Below are 13,705 nucleotides of genomic sequence, written 5' to 3'. Positions count from 1 at the left end.
ATCTCGAATCTCCTCAAGCGGTTAAGCTTCTTCTAGAGGATCTAGCTCTGATACCAATTGTTGGAACCAACAATGAGGGAAAACTAAGAGGGGGGTGCATTAATTATCACCGGATTAACAAACTTAACCACAATCACAATTATGATAAACTGCAGCAACAACAAAGATAAGAAAACTGATAGACCAACACACAACACCAAGATTTTGACATGGAAAACCTAGTTAAGGGAAAAACCATGATGGGAACCTACCCACAATATCATGATACTCTGCAGTAGTATGTGAAAATATTACAATGGGGAATGCACCAGTATTCAGGAACACTACCTAGAGCTTACAACTCAAGATACAATAACCCAAAAGGCTACATTCACTACCTTACAAGGAAGTCTCACTGACTTACAAAATGTTTGGACAACAATCTAGAGTCAAATGAATTGCAATAACAACATATGCTAATGCCTGATGAAAATTCCTATTAAGCACATATTTTTCTCTGCAACACCAATATCTGCAAAATACACCACACTGAAAGATGAATCCTTTGTTCGCACATACATCACTCTCTGATAATGCAGACTCAATCTCGATACCTAAATTACATGACATGATACATAGATCGACCACCAGACCAATATAATGATATATAAAACATAACATGGACCTAATTCAAATTTCCAAATGCTCATCACCACCGGTAATCATGCCAAGATCAACCACAACATGCTACACCACTAGGAAAACACATAACACGAAGAACATCACCAGATCAGAAAAATCACCAAAAAATCACACAATGATCAATGCAGATCATCAAGATAAATAGGACTCAATTAGGAAACACCAACAAGCATGTTAGAATCATCAGTAACAACTACACCAACACCACTTATCAAATCTTCATCGATCAATATCTAAAACTCAAGAGTACTCAAATAATAGCAACTGTCACAGAGAAAGATAACTTGTGGAGCACCAAATGATGAACCATCTGAATTGAAGATACACAAGACCATCCCAAACAATCTCCCAAAATATTAGCTCAAGATCTGATCACACTGGAATATATGAAAGGAAATACTAAACTCTGCAAAGCACTGATAAAAAACAACAACTTCAAATCGGATCATATGATATGATCAATTAGGCTTTCTAGATCATTGAAACCAATACAAAAAGATATAATGATATTAGAAATACTCCATACACCAAACCATGATTATCGAAGCAATAAATCATAGGAATATGTTGACATCAATGAGAACAACATATCCTAGTAGCACCAATGTCCAATAGTTTATGATATATGGACATTGTGTATGTGTAGGATCATGAGGGACCAAAAAGTGGCAATATCCTGACTAAAGTCATAGTTGATAGGCTGATTGAAAAGCATCTATAAGTTTCAAATGGTATCACATTTTTTCAATCTGAAACACGTGTCACATTATATGCTTCGTGTACTATATAATTTTTAAAAAAATCATAATTAATTATTTATTTCAAAAAAATACAAAAAATATGTGTCACATCTAGACATGAGTCTTCTACTTATATCTAAAATCTTATAAAAAAATATTATGATTTGATTGTGGTTAGGGTGGTCAGACATACACCTGCTTCTTATCTTTTTCCTGAAATTTTAGTACTATTGTATTGAAATTTCAAATTTTTCATCAAATAATTTTTTATTTTTTTTTAGAAAACAACTAGTATCTTAGAACCTACATTCAATTTGTTACAAGTTCTATTCTTACATATTTGTAAAATAATATTGGTAACTTATTAAAATTTTAATGTCAAGCTGCCTAACTCTATTTTTTCTGATTTTCATTGCCACTTAAGAACCTATTTGGCCCACCATGGTCCTACACATACCCTATTACATTTATATATTTTCAAGTTCCTATTCTTGAAATTGAGGTGACTAGCTATTTTTATTTGCTAATAGTTTGGTTGTCTATTAGAAGTGGATTTGATTGGTCTAGAAAATGCTCTGCATTTCTCCACATTCATGTTTCAAAAGCTACAACTTGAAGGACATGCTTATGATGTTTGTGCATTGCCTCAATTATAATCTCAATTGTTGAAGTGTTCTACAAGAAGATTTATGGATGTTTTGTTCAAGACTGTGTTTCTTGGTATTTCAATAATGAAGCACATTTTATGTTTGTTTATGTTGTGCTAGCATGTATAGATGTGACTGTAAGAAATAACTATTTAGAAATGATGTTGGATGTTCTAGGAATGTCTTAATATGTTCTACAAGGTGTTGAATGTCCTAGTTGATTCTATCTTGTGTCTGATGTTGTCTTTCGGGTAATTATTGTGTTTTGGTCAATTGAGTTTTCTTCTTCATATTGTGTTATGATCTTAATGATATGTGCTGACTTTTGAGAGTGTATTAGGGGTCCCACCTTTGGCATATAGATATCCGCAATGAGTTTATTCATTTGTATACTATTTTTTTGGGCTGACTATTTATGTGCTATATTATTTATCTACATGTTACCTATTTTCCATCCTTGGATGATGTGTGAAAGCATGCATATTATTTAGACCTACTTAGAGAAGTGTAGCATGATGTTTTAGGTCCTCTATATCTTGTCCTTTAGACCACATTCACCTTAATTAAGTTTGGTGGGTGACTTGATAGGGCCTATGCTTATCATTTGTTTGTTGACCTAATTGATGTTTAGAATGAAGGAGATGGTGTATATAAAAGATCATTTTGGATTTGTGTAGTGTCAGTGTTGTCATGTGAGCAAATAAATCAATATATGTATGAATTTTATTTCATGATCATATCACTTGGAGAGTTGTCTATCATGAAGACAATAGCAGTGTAGTGGTGATTGTTGTCAAAGTTGGCTACTTATGACTGTAGTTCAAGTGCATCTTCATATCTAGAGAAGACATTGTCCTATTGATTTAGATGTGATATTGTATATTACCCAAGAGAAGTTATCTTTAGTCTACAAGTTTTTTTATCTTGCCTTAGAGTAGTGAGGTTCAGCCTGCAAGTCCTTTTGTGCCATTCCTTGGAGTAGTGAGGTTCAGCCTACAAGTCATTTTGTATCTTTATGTGGAGTAATAAGCTTCAACTTGAGAGTCCTTTTGTATCTTGCCTTGGACAAGTGATCTTCAGCTTGCAAACTTCCTAGTGTATCTTTCCCTGTGATAATGCATCTCAACCTACAAGTCTTCTAGGTGGCAAATTGCTTCCTTGGTAATAAGACTAAAATATATCATATATTGTGAGTTGTCTCTCATCATGGATTTTCCTTATTTGGGTTTTTAATGTAAATATGGTGTTCTCATGTGTATTGTGTTTCTTTTCTTTATTCTTTATTGTTGATGGTAAAGTGAAAGATAAGTTGATTGTATTTTGGAGAGAAAAAGTTAAGATTAAATGTTTTAAGGTCCAGACTTATTCACCCCCCTCTTCGGTATGTTCAACAACAACTCCTATTAAGAAAGTTTAGAGAACTCATCTTGATATCTTATGTTGTTAAAAAAATTTACATATATATGATGGAATGTAACTTACATAATGATAAGTCATATCATTTCTCTAGTCATATTGGCTCCAATTTTGACATTTGTAGTATCATCCTAAGAAAACCCTTTGTTAGCATCATAACAACTTGCATAGTCTTCCACTATTTCATGATAGGGATGAACTTGAGGAGACATGTATTAGATAGGGTAGTATAATAGGTTCTAATAATAATTTTTTTCCTAATTATAAATTTATATAATATTAAGTCTATTTTCTATCCATAAAATTATTATATTAATTAAAAACATTTGCCTAGAAACACTATCAACATTATAAAATATGAAAATGGGATTTGCACACTGCCCCTTTTAGATATTTTTGCATTTATAAGGATTTAGAAAATTTATTTGATTTAGAATTAGAAGAAGAATAAGTAATTATTTGGTAGTTATGTTGTGAATTAGCATCAATTTGTTCCTTATCCTTTATCTTCAATATCTTCTTTTGTACAAGATTCACACCAGAATTTCTTATCTTTCTTCTTAAACTAAAAAAATAATATATCAAGGAAAACAAAATGATGAAACCAATTCTAAAAAATATATAAAAAATAAAAAGTAAGATTTTGAAATGTAAAATATGTTAGGAGATTATCAAGTGTACACATATTTTTTAATAATATGAATTTATGTAAATACAACTGAGGAAGGGCACTTGTTCGAACAGATCTAGTGATCATAATTATTTCAAACTTATCTTTAGTTAGTTAATTTGAGTTTCATGATCTCATCCCTTTATAATTCATAGAAATATTTTATATAATTTCAACATTTATAGCATTAGTTTTGATTATGACATGAAATGACTAAAAAATAGATTGATGTGATTAACTAGATATCATAACTCTCTCAAAGTGATTACTCACTTTGAAAAATTCATTTTTAGCAAGTATAGATAGAATGATTTTGATCTAGTTATTATTGCAATGAGATTGTTTCCAAATACCCACCTCAAATATATTTTAAAATATTGAGATTACACAAGTGATTAACTATTGTGATGAAGAAGAGGGAAAGGATAAGGACACTGATACTAAAATGGATCCAAACAAGGATGAGAACTATGGTGAAGGGGAGGAAGGGGGTATTTCTGAGAACCCTCACTCTAACCCTAAGGGTTTAGAAAGTGAGAATGAGGCTCTGAATCCTAAGGAGGGTGACAACCCTAATGCTGAGGAGACTAAATAGAGCAAGGACTCTACAGATACCATCCTGGACACCGCCCGCAACTGCACCCTTGAATTCTTCAATTTCCAGAAATGGGTTGTTGAAAACATCACCAGTATGCAAGGTAAGGAAAGGGAGCTAGAAGATAAGATCAATAAGCTGATTAAGATGTCTAACTCTGGGAAACAGAACGAGGAAACGGAAAACAGTGAAGCAGAGGAGGAAATGGAGATGGAGGACTGGCTGGAGAAAGATCTGATAAAAGGCGACTTGAAACATTTGGAGGACGTTATTAAAACTATGAAAGAATAGGTGGAGGAGGACAAGGAAAACATCAACACCCAGATTGCCCGTAATGAGAAAGCACTGAAAAGCCTTATGAACCACAGCCTCTAGGTCCTTAAAGTTTTTTCCTAGAATATGAATGTGCTGGTAGATCATCTAGAAAAGAAAAACTAGGAGAAGAACCTAGTAATTATAGAAGATGCTCTAACTTCCAGCCCACCCCACCAAAACCCTAGGCGCAGAACTAGGCAGACTACTTCTGAGAAGGACATGAAAATGAAAGAGAGTCAGATTGGACAGGAAAGCAATGACCTGAGGGAAGCGGCCAAGGCAATGATGCTCTTGGTGCAGAATGCTGAGGAAACTATGAAGAATTATTAATTGTCTTGTAGTGCTGGGCTTGGGGTCAATCTCTTGTTGGCCTCTTGCTGTCCTTTTCTCTGCTGCTGGTTTTTTTGTTGGTCTTTTGTAGCTGTCTTGTTTTGTTTCCTTCTTGAATATCTTTTGAATGTAATTGGGTTTTGGGTCCCTTAAAACCTATTTTTACTTAATCAAAAACTATTGAAAAGAGATAAGTAATTATTTAAAAGACTACACATTGCACTTAATATCTTATATACTCATGATACTTAAAGAGGGAATGCAAGGAAACTATATTTCAAACTAAATCTTTGAAAGAAGAATTGAGGAACCATTTTTTTTATATAACTTAAAACCTATAGGTTTGTGACCATTGTTCATTAAGTAGATGAATTGTTTGTGTTTTGAGGACAACTTTGGACAAAGATGAGTGTGTCAAAAAGTGATTCTATAATTAAAAATTATTGCTACTTATTTAGAAAACATGAACTAAAAATCTTAGAGAATCTAAATACTATACAAACTTTTGGAAGAAGTGTTGGCATCATGGTGAGCATGATGAAGTTTGAGGTACTTAGAGGTTGTCATTGATGGAAAATGCTAGCTCTAATGTCATCACAACCGATCGGAAAAGGGCTATAATGGATTGGTAAGAAACAGGGGACTGAAGACTTCCACTGATGAGCAAAGACTAATTTATAGGAAGCAACTGGTAGTTGAGCTGAGTGAAGCAGGTTCACCGATAAAAAGGAAGCAACCAGTAGTAGATCATAATGGTGATTGATGAGCATGCAAAGTGAAAAGGATAAGAACACATAGTCATCAGCATGTTTGGCTTGCTAACATGTGGATCCAACAAATTTTGAAAGAGCTAGTTGAAGTCAGAGTGCTTGCTAGAGAACCGATGAGATTTGTAGCATGAACAGATAGTCTCACCAATACAATCGATGAGATTTGTGGAACAAACAAATTGGTACATAGAATGATTTTTGAGTTCAAATTTTGGAGGGAAAGTTAGCACAAATATTGAATATAGCTATATATATATTTTTCATCTTTATTTTCTTTTGTGTGTCATGGGAGTTGTGAGTGAATAGAGATTGAAAATCGGAGTAAGGTGAAGAACGATCTAAGGGAAGAAGGGGTCCATAATTAATAGGTGAAGTCATCACTGAGTAGAGATTGAAGCAGATACAAAGTGGATCTATTCAACAGAAAAGTGTCATCATCATAACAATGATTTGCTGCTCTCTAGTCATTGTAGTAGATTAAATCCCTTCACAGGGTGAACCTTAACCAATTCTGTTTGTAAAATCCCCTAATAGGGTCGCTCCATGAAGGAAGTATAAAATCCTTTTGCAAGGTGAATCCTAACATAGTCTAAGGTATTCTTAATAGGATACCAGTCATCTTTAATAGGGTGATGTTCTTAGAAGGAACAGTATTGTAAGCTCTTAACCAGACACTCTTTTTATTGTAGTAAAAGAGATTGTGGGTTATCCCTACCGTGGTTTTCTCCCTCTAACCGAGGGTTTCCACGTATAATTGTTGGTGTTATGTGATGTTTATTTAATGCATGAAAATATCTTTCCTTAAATGTTCTTACCTTCATGATTAATGCAATGTTTTAAGTTAATTTAAAAAGGGTAGTTGCAGACCGACCAGTTTGGAATATTATTGTTTATAAACTATTTTTATTGATTCATCCCCCCTCTCAGTCACCAGTTAATACCAACAATTGGTATCAGAGCTTAGGTCCTTTGAAGAAAATTTTAAGAGCTTGAGGAAAATATCATGGAAGAATATTGGTATCAAAAGGAGCTTGATGAAGCTAATGAGATGATTTCTTAGCTAAAGGATAGACTGAAAAAAATCACTTGCTAAAAGGAAAGAACTCACTCTATAGCTTAATGAGAGTCAAGATATCATAGATCAACTCTCTGAACATAGTGGATCTAAGGAAGCAGAAGAGGCAGTCTCAGACCTGATGGAAAAGAACAAGGAGACTGAAGAAATCACAAATCTAAAAAGAGAGCATGAAAGTCAGGCCCTGAGAATGACTAAAATATTATAAGCCATCAGGATAACAGATGAAAGAAAGGGAAATGCAGAAGAGGCACACTCAAAAGATGAAAGAGCCAAAATGCTCACCGAAGAAGCCCTAAGAGAGAATGATGCAATCATCATTGAAAAGGATGAAGAAATCTGGATTCTTAATCAAGAGAACACAGTCATGCAAGAGCATCTATATGACAAAGAAGATGATGAAGGAGAAGATGATGAAGGAGATTGAACAACTAAAAAATTAGTCGAACGATACAAATGAGAGAAATGAAAATATGAGAAAATTTAATGAAATCTCTGAGAAGATAGATTAACAATTAAAAGCTCGGAGATGATAAAAGGGACAAATCAAGAATAAAAGGTATGAAGTTTTCTAAATGTTTTTGCAATTATTGTGGCAAATTGGGTCATAAGTCTGATGCCTATAAATATTGATTGGTCAGTCACAAGAAGTCATTCACCTTTGATGGTTATTGCTATAACTGTCATAAGTATGGACACACTGCTTATGAGTGTAAATCTCGATCAAGTACCATGTCCAATAGAAGAAGCTTTAATGGATTTTTCTTTACATGCAATAAATATGGACACAAAGATGAAGAATGCATGTTCAAGACAAATGTATCAAGATCTCCACCCAAACCGATTAGCCCTAATAGAAGGAGTAATCAACTCAATGTCACATGTTCCACTTGTGGAAATTTTGGTATATTGCAACGAATTGCAGGATGAGAATGGGTAAGAGAAACAATGTAGGACCATGAAAACCAATTGGTATGTCATGTTTCATTTTCCATAAGATCAATCATTTAGCCAAAGAGTGCAGGAAATGATCCTATAACCAGTCTGAAGATAGGAACCAGTTTGGCAAGAAGAAAGGGCCAAATGATTTGAAAGGAGAGAAGATAGTTGAAGAAGTGAAGAATGAAATGAAAAAGATGTGGACTAAGAAGGAATCAAGCAAAGATAGAGAGAAGCATTCTAAAACTAAATCATCATCCACAAATGATGACAGTTCTTCTTCAAACTAAGCATACCAATGCTCAAGGGGAGCCTTTTAAAACAAAAAGGAAAATCATGGTTGATTCCCCAAACCCAAAGTGAGGTAACTCTTATTTACATGCAGAAAAGTTGGAATATTGTTTGTAATTCTTCATCGGTGAATTATTAAGAGTATAGGTGTTAAAGGTTGTATTGTCACCGGTAGGGAGGTAACACCAGTAAATTATAAAATATTACTGTTTGAGGTCATACAACTTAACCATTGTAAAAGCGCACCGAACAACTTAACAAATAAATAAGGAAATGAAAGCTCATTTTGTTTACCTTTCTTTCATTTGTGCATTCGTGAGCTCCTAGTGCAATCAAAATATTTCTAAATTTATTAAGTGCATTATGTGCAAAGTTAGTTTGGAGATCAAGCAGTGAAGCTTTGGTGATCGGAAGCCCTAGCAAAAATGGTAGAAGAAGTCAATCTATGAATTATGTTCTAATTCATCATGGCAGCTTCCGTGTCAACTCCTATGCTGGTTGAGGTATTTAAGGAACCACAACCCAAGTTCAAGTTGCATCCTATGATGCCGGAGAGATTGATATGACTAGTGCCCTATCATTTGTGCCCTCCAATGTGTTACTGGTTGAAGATATCCATTCTTTTATCCACTGTAATCTTGAAGAACTTGGAGTCAAATTCATTCAAGATGAATTCAAAAGGTTTTGTGACAATGATTTGTTGAAGGCCAAACATATTCATCTGAAGACCAAGGATTCATCATATGTTGTTGATATTCCTAACCAATTCTATGTCGATTGGATCAGGTATGTGCTAAGTAGAGTGCATGACCATTTTCTATGGTTGGGAAATGAAGCACCAATCAAAATCACAAAGGAGGTGATCCAAAGAGTAATAGGGTTCAACACAATAGGTGAAGCACTAACCCTAAGGACAATATCATCTAGTGATGTCACTTGGTTGACTCAATCCTAATTTGATAAAAGAGAAATGATAGTCACTCACATTAAGGAAGAAGAAGCGAGGTTTGCATCTGCAGTGATAGCCTATAGGGTTTATCAATCAAGCTGTGTGAATAGTGTGTTGAGCATTGATATCTATACAGCTTATCGGATCATCAAGGAGGATGCAACATACAACATTTGTGAGATGATAAGAAGTCAATTCCTGGTGAACATGGGATGAATCAAGAAGGAAAAAAGGCAATCATTCAAGTATGGTTCAATACTGGTATGTATCTTCTTCTATATGTAAAATTTCTTTCCTGGTAAGGGAAATGTAGTGTGGTCTACAAATAAACCTATCATAGTTCAAATAGGTGAAATGATTAGAGAATTAGGTGATAAGTTTGGAGAGACAATGTGGGGTTATTTTAAAGATTTCCAAACTAGAATGCATCAATGAGAGAGAATCCTAACCAGTATAGTCCAAAAGTTCAAGGACACCATTTGTTTTCTTGTTGATACTAATTTTTGCATTATTCAAGTGGTTCAACCTAGAACCTTCTGGGTACCCGCTATGGGTTATGAGATTGGGGTAGAAATTGCCAAATTATATGCAAATATGTTGTTGTCTAAACTGGTAGACAAAAATGCAAAGAGATTTGGAACTTATCAGGAGGCAAGCTCCAAAATAAAGAGGAAACTCAAGGAGCCTATCATACAAAAGAAAGGAAAATGATTGACACCTTAGATAAGAAGTATGGAGGTGAAACATCTAGTGCCACTACTTCCAATGGTACAAGTGAACAAATAGGGGCTAAATCAAGCAAAGATGGAGAACAAACATAAGAAAAGAAGAAAATTTCCAAGACAAAACCCAAGGGTGTTGCATCCAGCAAACCGACAGCATATATGAAACAAAAGGACTCAAATACTCCTACATCTTCCCAAGGTAAAGGTATACCGGTAGGAGTCACATATGTAAGAAATAAAAGGAATGAAAGGATAGTTGACACAAAGGCCAAAAAGAAGCCCAAGAAGGATAAAAAGGAGGGTGATAACTCTAAAACCCAATCTGATATTATAGTAAAAGAAGTCAAAAGAAGTAGTAGGAATGTAGCTCCAACTGTTGATGAATTGGTCCATGGGATCAAAGAGTATGGATGTTTAGCTGGTGTTGGGAGAAAGTATCCCCTCTACAATGAGGAAGACAAAAGAAAAATTGAAGATGCACTTATCTGGAACTTACATAATTTGTACAAAACTCCTAGTGAACTACATGAGATTATTCCATTAGATCTACAAAATCTCATTGAATGGAGATGGAAAATTGCCCTAGAAATTGAGAAGGAACACAAAATTAAGGCACTCATGGAAGTACAATATGAATTAGATTATGATCAAGCATCTATAGTGGCCAAAGCTTGTGTACAATGTTTCAAAATAAGGAACAAAATATGGAGAGTGGCCATAGGAGATATAAAAGGTGTGCGTGATGAGGGCATTGCCATGTGGAAAACAATTTGGAGCCAACAAAAGTAAGCTGAGGAGGAAATAGAAAAAGAAGTAAAACAAGGACAAGATGTAGCTGCTCAAGAAAAGGGCAAAAGAAAAGACAAGGACAGCACCGATGAGTTTGATTTATTTATAGTTGAAGATATCATAGGTAATGTTTTGTTAGGTATTCCTAATCTGACAAAGGATTCAGAGCCACCGGTTGAACAAAAATCAATAGTTGAAACTATTGATACTGATGTTACACTAGCAAAGGGAACCGATCAAACTAAGCATCCTAGAGAAGATGAAGTCATAATTGAGGAGATCCGTTATGAGGAAAGACCTCAAAAGAATCCGGTGACAATAAATACTCCCATAGAAAATCCTACTGATAACAAACCTCATTTGCTAGAAAAAGGTGCAGAGGAAGAATCCCCAAAGGTGATAGATTCATCAATACCATCTGTTGATGAAGCAAAAAAGAAGGAGGCGGAAAAGAAGGAAGAAGAGAAGAAGGAAACAAAAGAAAAGAAAATAGAAAAGAAGGAAACAGAAACAACCGATACTAGTCCAGAGGAGATCAAGGAACCCAAATGGGACAAGAAGAAAGAGGATTCCCCATCTGGTCAACCTGAAGGCAATAAGAAAATAGACACTCTTCGGTGAAAAGGAAGTTAGATTTAGAAAAGGAAAGTGAGAAGAAGAAAGATAAACTCACCATCTTAGCCAGCTCTGAGGTAGAGGTTAAAGAAGAAAAAGAAGAATAAGAGGAGGAAGAGGAGGAAGACTCAGTAATAGATACCAAGAAGATGACCCCCAAACAATTAATGAAAGTTTCAGAAAAACTGAGAATTCAAGCTGAAAAGGCCAGAGTTAGAGAAAAGGAAAAGAAGGCAAGAATTCTTAATACTGCAAGGACAATTCTATCTCATCTCATTCCTGACATTGTTGTTGATAAGAATGCATCCAACATTCATCAATTGGGTACTCTTGTCAAAGAAATTGGTTCAGAGGCAATTGATTTGGAGAAGATTGTAGCTAGGCAGTATGAAACTAGGAGAGGTGACAAATTAATGGAGCAAATATCAGTTGACAAAGTTGCTCTCTAACAACACTAAAGATGTGAAATCTATCTTAAAGGAAGTTGGCCAATTATTGGTCAAATTATCAAAATTCACCGATTTCATCAAAGATCTTGAAGATGAAAGAGTATAGATTCAAAAGGAAATCAAAGATCTGATAGGTACTTTTGATCCTCTTACAAGCTCTATAGCGAATTCAGTGGAAAAGTCAAATAGTTGACTCATGAAATCAACTTTTTGAAAGAGGAATAGGACAAATGAGCTCTCAATCTGTTAGAGCTATAGTGTTTCCTTGCACCCATCATTGATTTAATGCAAGGGAAAGTGAAAGAAGCAGAAAGCCTCATCAATTCACCTGACTGTAAGACAGTAGATGATATGGAGGATTTTGTCACAAATATGCATGGAAAAATCCACACTATGAAACAGTTGAAGCCTTTATGGGAATCTACTTTGAAGGTTGCTAAGGTCAATTTCAAAGACATTTTTTTATCTACATTCTTTTGTATACTTTGATTATTTTATCTTTTGTCATTGTTGCAAAAAGGGGGAGAATAAATGAATGTGGATTGTACATATGAAGAGGAATAACTGTGTACAAAGAAAAAGAATGTAAATAGTTAGATTACCACCGCTAGAGGCAGAGAAGGCAGAGAACCACACATAGAGGCAGGTATCAGTAGAGACGGAGAAGGCAGAGAACCACTGGTAGAGGCAGAGTAGTACCGGTAGAGGCAGAGAAGGAAGAGAACAAGGGGAGAATTCGAGTTCAATCCAGCTAGATGTTTTGCCACCAATGCCAAAGAGGGAGATTGTCATTGATGGCAAATAACGGCTCTAATATCATCACAACTGATCGGAAAAGGGCTATAGTGGACTAGTAATAAATAGGGGACTGAAGACTTCCACCAGTGAGTAGAGACTGGTTTACAGGAAGCAATTGGTAGTTGATCTGAGTGAAGCAGGTTCACCAATATAAAGGAAGCAACCGGTAGCAGATCATAATGGTGATTGATAAGCATGCGAAGTGAAAAGGATAAGCATGAGTAGTCATCAACATGTTTGTCTTGCTAACATGTGGATCCAATAAATTTAGAAAGAGCTAGTTGAATTTAGAGTGCTTGCTAGGGAACCGACAAGATTTGTGGCATGAACGAATAGTCTCACTGATACAATCGACGAGATTTGTGGAATGAACAAAATGGCACATAGAATAATTTTTTAGTTTGAATTTTGGAGGGAAAGTTAGCACCAAGATTGAATATAGCTATATACATGTTTTTCATCTTGATTTTTTTTGTGTCGTGGGAATTGTGAGTGAGCAGAGATTGAAAATCAGAGTAAGGTGAAGAACGAGCTAAGGGAAGAAGGGTTCCTTAATGAATTAGTGAAGTCATCACCTAGCAGAGATTAAAGTAGGTACAAAGTGGATCTATTCGACATAAAAGTATCATCATCAAATCGATGATTTGTTGCTCTCTAATCATTGCAGCAAATTAAATCCCTTAACAGGATGAACCTTAACCGATTCTTTTTGTAAAATCCCCCAACAGGGTCGCTCCATGAAGGAAGTGTAAAATCCTTTGCAAGGTGAATCCTAACATATTCTAAGGTAGTCTTAACATGATACCAGTCATATTTAACAGGGTGATGTTCTCAGAAGGAACAAGATTGTAAGCGCTTAACCGAGCACTCTTTTTACTGCAATAAAAAAGATTGTGGGTTATCCCCACCGT

Source organism: Cryptomeria japonica, chromosome 2, assembly GCF_030272615.1.
Source record: "Cryptomeria japonica chromosome 2, Sugi_1.0, whole genome shotgun sequence".
NCBI classification, from domain to species: Eukaryota; Viridiplantae; Streptophyta; class Pinopsida; order Cupressales; family Cupressaceae; genus Cryptomeria; species Cryptomeria japonica.
The sequence above is the reverse complement of the archived record's forward strand: the minus strand, read 5'-3'. Positions refer to the sequence as shown.